The 7777-nt window shown below is 31.7% G+C and overlaps 1 long non-coding RNA gene across 1 annotated transcript; it reads right to left on the reverse strand.

Annotated features, from left to right (window-relative positions):
• Window positions 1–5484: 5484 nt before the first annotated feature.
• Window positions 5485–6679, reverse strand: LOC120069932 (uncharacterized). The gene is made up of 4 exons (XR_005479725.2): window positions 6552–6679; window positions 6340–6459; window positions 5804–6108; window positions 5485–5679 (listed from the first exon to the last, which is right to left on the reverse strand). It is a non-coding gene; the product is annotated as an uncharacterized LOC120069932 (long non-coding RNA).
• Between the last annotated feature and the right edge of the window lie 1098 nt (window positions 6680–7777).

Below are 7777 nucleotides of genomic sequence, written 5' to 3' on the forward strand. Positions count from 1 at the left end.
GAGGTCCGGTCTTATGCAAACTCATTGCATAGGATGCCTCCACTCACATGTCTCCATATGAATGATTTTGGGATCACATCATTTGTATCAGTATACAAAATGGGTCGCATCCAATAATGTCACCAGGAGGAGGTGACCAATCTCATCCATATACTTATAGACCATTTTGGCTATATACTAAAACTTGATCCACTTTTATGTCACCACATAAAGTTAAAGTATTCATATTATAGTCATGGATTCGATTATTGGATTTTTATAATAGAATGCAATATCAATAACAATTGAATAAATACTCAATGATACTTTTATTGATAAATAGAATATATTATCTTTATTTACGAACTATGAGTTTTAGGACATTCCTAACATAAAGCTTAGTAAAGGTTTTCAATCTTTTATTCAATATTCCTTACCAAATTAATATTTGTTATACAAATACATAATTTTATTCAAAATTGCATAAAAGATCATTCTTTTTGTTTCTCCTCAAGGACGAGCTACACATAGGCATATCTTCAAACATATATATTCCTCTTGGGTTTGTTTCAGCTTGTGCATCTTGACTTTCCTAAATCCTGAAATGTTGTAAACCAATTATATTACACTTTCATAATCCAAAATTGTCTCCAAGACAGTTTTGGAGGGAATAATGTTCATGGTGCAATCTCTATTGCACGTTCTAACCAGAGTCTAGTAATGATGTGTAACTTATAAATGATGTGACTATGTCTAACGAAGTACTCATCATTAACGCGATCAAGTCTAACAAGGTCATATTTCTCCTTCTGAAGTACAATTTCACCCAAATTGTATCTAATGCTTAAAGTTGAGATTTAATCTCATTTCCTATCAATTAGGCATAGTACTAAAATTTCTGTACTTTTATGATCAGATCATAATATGTCTTGATAAATTTGTCTAATTGATTTGAACTTTAGTCTAACTTCTTTGAACTTTTCAAAGAAAAGACTTTAGTTTCATTAGATAATGATACTCATGCACTAAATATTCATCAATTAGATTGATGACATATTGACTATATTTGTTTGACTTCTACATTCTCCAGATCACTTGGGTCAAAATGTGCAAGTCAAACATGTTCTTTAGCCTTTTTCCTTATCGAATAAGGTTCATTAACTATCTTGCATGAAAGGCAAGATTTTTAAACAGGTAAAGTAATTTAACTCTAATTTTTAGAGAATTACCTATACTAGTCATTGTATTAAAATTAATTATAATCAACTTTAATTGCCAAAGACAAGTATCTTTTAGGAGAAAATAATTTCTCTTTCGGTTCTCGATTCAATAATCCTAAGTTTCTTAGTGTAGCTTTTTGTATATGTTAAAAATTTTAAGTCATACTAATTGTACTTATTTGAAGGCTTAGCATATTTTCAGACAACTTCTGAAAATACACCTTATGACATAAGACATCCATATCTTATAAATTAGTTAGTAATAAAGGTTTGAAAAATTGAATTTCTCTTATGTTGGTAAAAGCATCATTTCCAGCATTAGTAATAATTTTGACATCTCATATCTCCCACTACGTTAATTGAGATGGACTTCCTAGTGCCAACATGTAGAAACCATTCTACATTATTAAGTATTTTTCAAGAATTACAAGTTAATTGTACTAGAGAAAAATTTAATAGTGAATTGTCATTCAACTATCTAGGTGTGAATCTTAATTCTCCATTGTTCGACTTCGAAATCGATGTCGTTACTTTGACTCCAAATCAAAACAAAAACGAAATATTTGTAGATCACTGAAACCTACTTCTTATACTAACAAGTAATATAAGTGACAAGTACGGGGTCGAATCACAGGGAGGCTAAGATTTAATCTTCTTTTAAGCTAAATTCGACTATGAAAAGCAGTAAAAACAGGGGTTTTGGTTTGGTTGACAGGAAAACTAAATGCGAAAAAGTAACTTCACTACTTAGCTCAGTAGTCTCAGAAGATGGTTCCATCCAAGACTCTTCAAGCCTCCCAACTGATTTAATAATCTGAGCAACGAGGTCATTCAGATTCTGAAACTTAGCTCTAGCTTCACATTCAGAATGGAAGCTATTCTGCTGGACTCGAGGATTCCTGTTGACTAAAGAAGGGTTCCTGCACAAACTCACTAGAGCTATTAGAAAGTTCCCTAACCAAATCTTCTAAAGATATACCTAAATTGGCAAAAGAAGTGCCATGCATCGATATCAAGCTTGGGCTAGGCATCTCCCAAGGGGAATAATAATCGTAGTCAGCGCACCACGTAAAAGCTAAGGCCATGCTTCCGATGGATGGCCTTGAAACGAACATATTCAGCATGTCTCAAGCTCCTGCAATTGCCTAGTAGTTGTTCGACTCCGAATCGATGTCGTTAATTTAATTCCAAACCGAAACAAAAATATTTATAGATCACCAAAACCTACATCTTATACTAACAAGTAGCATAAGCAATAATTACGGGGTCGATCCATAGGGAGGCTAATGTCTAATCTTTTCTTAAGCTAAATTTAACTATAAAAGCAATAAAAATGGGGGTTTTGGGTTTTGATAAAACGAGAAACATACTTGAAATTGAAAGATAGAGGATAAATGTAAACAAAGATTGACCAATCTAGTTTCTAGAACAAGTTAGACATTCAATGCAATTTCTATCATTGATTTCCACAAATTAATTATGCAATTGAATTATGCACACAACTACTCACTTGACTTGACTAAGCTAGCCTCTACAATGATGGACAACTAGCAAAAATTGCAGGAACGGTATGAAAACTCTAGATTGGCAGAGGAGGGGGGAAGGGGGGATGAATAACGTTTAATTAAATTAATTAAGATTTTTTACTAATGTGAGTCCAATTAAACAAATTAACAAATGTTTTGCTAACAATTAATTTAAACAATAAATTCAACTCAAAATAATCAAGAAGTTAATCATACAACTTTAAAGTACCTGAATCGATTCTTATAACAAGATTGATAATGGATGTAGAAATTTAAGAACAACAAATCATATTAATCCAATATGAACAATTAATTTCAAGAACAAAAATTACAATTAATTTCAAGCAATAAAATATAATAACAAATTAGTTGCAAAATTAAATAGGAGAAGGATGGAGAAATTGACATCAATGATTTCATAGTGGTTCGGCACAACTGGCCTACGTCCACTTCTCAAACTCCTCTTGGGTATGTCACTACGAACTTGACTCCTTCCACGGCTTAGAGTCGAACCGGTACAACGTTCTTTTTTCAGGCACAAGAACAAACCCGATCCTTTCCACGGTTGAGAATTACACCGTTATAATAACTATTTTAGGGATCAAGAACAACCTTTACAATGAATTTGAAATGAAGAACAATACGAGAAAAACTCTTGAAGTGTAGACATAACATAAAATATCTCTCTCAAGAAGAAGATGAAAAGAAGAAAATTGAAGCTTGGAGAAAGAGCAACAAAGGTGGCTTAATGAGTTATGGGAGATTGAAATAATAAAACTTGTTGTCATGATTTGGAAAAGAAGATGAGTTTAAATAGAGAAGAAAAATTGTTGAAAACCACATCTAATTTGGACCATTGGAATTTGGACAAGAAAAATCAATAGTGGAGATTTTAAACTACACTAGCCGTTAGACACAAACAAAGTATAATATTAAATTCTTTTTTTTTCTTTTTTTTAAAAAAACACAAGAAAAGGCAAAAACTCAATGTGTCCAAAACTAGCGGTTAGACACAAACATAAAATAATATTGAATTCATTTTCCTTTTAAATTCATTTTTTTATTTTTTTAAACCAATTAAAAAATCAAAAGCCCACCATGTATCACTCTTCCATTGCTCCAAGTGGTACCTTTCAATTCTGCTTTTTTTTTTCTTTTTTGCCTATATCTTCTTCGTTTGAGATCCGATTTGGGCGATTCAAATTGCATTGGAATCGATGTTCCGAGCTCTACACAATAGACACTTCCAAACACTCAAATTTTCAATAAATAAAAGCAGGTTTGTTATCTCAAGACATTAATTAATCAATCAATTAATTAATTAATTTGAGGTTAAGGGCCAAAAAGCCAACAAAAATCTAATCAAGAAAGTGATCTAAGCATTGATTAAGGTTGGAAAGACCTAACTCTAATCAACCTATATGCTTCTAATCCTATTGGGTTCGATGGCGGCCATATAAAATTAAAACCATATGTATTATGTCTAAGTATTCAACTGTGTCGACTAATTGTGAACAAAGCCATATAGTATTCAACTGTGTCGACTAATTGTGAACAAAGCCATATTTAACTAATCAAAATTATCTTTGAATCTAGCAACTAATGTATTCTAGGAATTGCCATCAAATAAGCAATAAATTGTTGCGACTTAATAGATCTTAGTTAGATATTCTTTTGCAAGAATACATTTTAAATCAACATATACATGCAAGATTGTAAAAAAAAAACTATTGAGTCCTAGCATTACATGCTCATAGATAAAGATCCATAAACATGATTTTAGAAGTTCAAACTGATTCAAAGAAGCATAGATTCAAAATGCAATTAGTTAAAGAAGAGCATAAATCTCAAGAAATATACAAAGAATTCTTGAACTAGAAACAAGATTGAAGGTTTACCTCATAAATCCATAGACAAATCCATGAAGAAGATCCAATCATTTGCTTACAATCCAAAAATAAAATGAAAAATCTAACCTAATTGATACATAATTATAAAGGGGATGAAGATGTCATGAAATTTGTTTAGGTTATTACTTAAGCATGATCTATCTGTATATCACCACATACATGTTTAAGCCACATAAAATAATCTAGGATCTTATTTTATTGGATTGAGTTAATGTACATATAAAAATAACGATTATTTTATTAATAACAATTTGTTTATACAAATTTACAAACTACAAGAACATAAGAAATTTATGATACAAATCCCAATAAATAGACAAAGTTGTGAAAGGAAAATTCACATCTAATATATGTGCGTGGTCAACTAAACGGTTAGAAAAATATACACTCTAACATGATTTTATAAAATCATGCATTTAAAAACTGGATCGGATATAACTGACAAATTCTCACATCGACAACTGTGGTTATCAATAGCTCCGAAGGATAAATGCAATATGACCAAAAAAAATAAAAAAGAACACTGCTTGTAGTAATCAAAACGTACAAAGAGTGATACCTGTTGAATAGGGTCAGGTCCAAATTAAGGGAACAATGTGGAATGCCTCCACTATCACAAAAGGAACGTTGTCAGTGCTTTGACAAACACGTCTTTTGTAGGTAATCTCGGCTCTTTTTCTATTAATAAAATAACAATCTCGATCTTAAAATAATGCTACAGCAGATCCAAACTCTCGTCAATCTCTTGATCCAATCACATGGGTCTCATTAGTTTTCCTCCATTGCCGCAGTTTTTTCTCCCACCATTAGTATAGTGTACATAGTAAACATGATTTTATTTTCTTGGAATGGGCAAATTTAAATGGATCTTTATAACATCTTTTATAAATACTTATAAAACATACCAAATGTCACTTATTTAGTTTTATGTGAGATATGATTACTAATAACAATAACCATGTTGATGACAAAATTCGGTCTAGCGAACTCACTTGACTTTCGCATGCCGCCAAAAGTGAATTTATAATTTAGAGAAAATGTCACCTGCAAAACAAACAAAGTAACACACTGATTTGATGTTTGCTGCTTGCCACACACACTCTAATGTTTAAGTCAATATTTTGCACAAAGGTCAAGCAAGTAGTTTTTAAGGAAGAGTTGAGCTTACCTCCCCTGAGGAGATCTATTTCCTTTTCTTATTTTGAAATCGGACATGTAGGTCTTGGGTTGGGCCACTGAGGATGTTCCAACAAAGAGGGTCAATTCGGATTGACATCACTTAAAGAGGTTGCTTGGGTTTGGCCTTAGCCTCCGAGGATGAGGAGGGTCAAGTGGGCTCTTTTGAGTACAACTCTTTTTCATTTATCTGTTGAAACTCTCCTGGACATGCTCCTAACTGAGATCTGTTTTTTAAGGCTATGTAACTTTCTTGGTTCGGTCATTACCTTTGACCTTTTACTGATCCGAAACTACCTATAATAATCCATAACTTAGTTTTGGAGAAAAAAAACAATTTAATTATTAATCTAAATAAATTTTATAAATTTTGTGACTTATAGAAATATCCATAAAATTGAAATATGGATATCAATATCAACATCAATATTTTAATCCTTATTCGCAGAAGTTCAACTTGCAACATGACAAGCAATTAGAAAAATCAAAATCAGTTCTAAAATTAAGGCGAAGATCGAAAAACTTAACCTGCCACTCGAAGAAGTGAGCACAACCTTGGGTAAATTTCCTTCACCTTTAGTAATATTCATCCCCAAAATAGCAAAATCTCCTCTTAGGCTTGCAACAGCAACAACCCTGTATCTGTGCCTAAAACACTCGCAGTTTCGTAAGAGATTTGAATGAACTTTCTCAGCAATATAGCAAATAACAAAAGTGTAGACGCCGAAAAAGGAACTCACTGATTTGCTCGACGAACTCATGGAGGATACTGGGTGGGGAGGGCGATTTTCATGAAAGATATCGACACTGTTATCTATCTCGAAGAAGATCGAAATTGCTAGATTAAATTTTTGGTGGTCGTTATCCATTGAAAATCCTCTGTGAGTTGTGTTATACGGGAAGAAATACATAAATAGTCTCTTTGTTTTGTAGCTCGGCCTCCCAACATTGTAATTAGAGTTTTTTTTTCAACATGTACAAAAAAAATTATAATACTTTTGAGTAACCTCTATTTTTATTAAATATTCAATTTAATCTCTATACCCAGTGTTCATGGGTTGTATCGGGTTGGATTGAAACACTTTTAAATTCAAATTCAATTATTTTTTTCAACCCAAATAACTCGTATTAAATAATGAATTGAACCCAATCCAATCCTGAAACATTTTGACTGGATTGGTTTCGGTTACCCAGGTTATTCATTAAAAATTTTGTTCTAAAAATAAGTAAAATGTTAATATGGAAAATTTTATTTAATTATTTTCATATATTGAATTTAGATTAACAATCCGATTTCAATTTATATTTTGAAAATTTTCTTTCTAAGTTGCTAAAAAAATATTTTTAAGAGTTGTTGGAGAATAAATTATGTAAAAAATAATGAAATTAAGTAAAATTAAAATTAATTTATGTATATACATTTGTATCATGAGTAAAAATGTAATGAACTGACCCTTCCATAACAAAGTCTGACTAATACGACATGCATACCTATACTTTTCTATCATAAGATGAGTTTTGGTCAAATAAATTTAAAAGAAAATATCTAAACTTTATTAAGTAGTAAAAACTTTCACAGAATACCAGGAGCTATAAAAAGTTAGCATAGTTGAACAAAATGCGTACATGACCAAAACAGTGAGTTTGATAGTTTTTTTGTTATGCACTAGTTTTTTGTTATGTGTTAATCTCTATGCGTCAATGGTCATGCGTTGGACTGAAAAATATGCAATATGCATTAAGCGTATATGCGATGACCATATATTCTTGTCACAAATTTTCTTGCTTTCTCGCCAAGTATAACGAGAACACAAGTTTCTCGGGATGATCCGAGGTTGAACACAGGGACTTGTAACTCAATAATGTTTGTGAAGCTATGCGTTTGAGGCGATGAATAAAAGTAAAAAGATAGAAGTTAATGGATTATGCGCTACTTCTACTCCTAACTAAACAAATTGAGCAAAGG

Source organism: Benincasa hispida, chromosome 1, assembly GCF_027475165.1.
Source record: "Benincasa hispida cultivar pf3 chromosome 1, pf3_genome.v1.1, whole genome shotgun sequence".
Taxonomy (NCBI): Eukaryota; Viridiplantae; Streptophyta; class Magnoliopsida; order Cucurbitales; family Cucurbitaceae; genus Benincasa; species Benincasa hispida.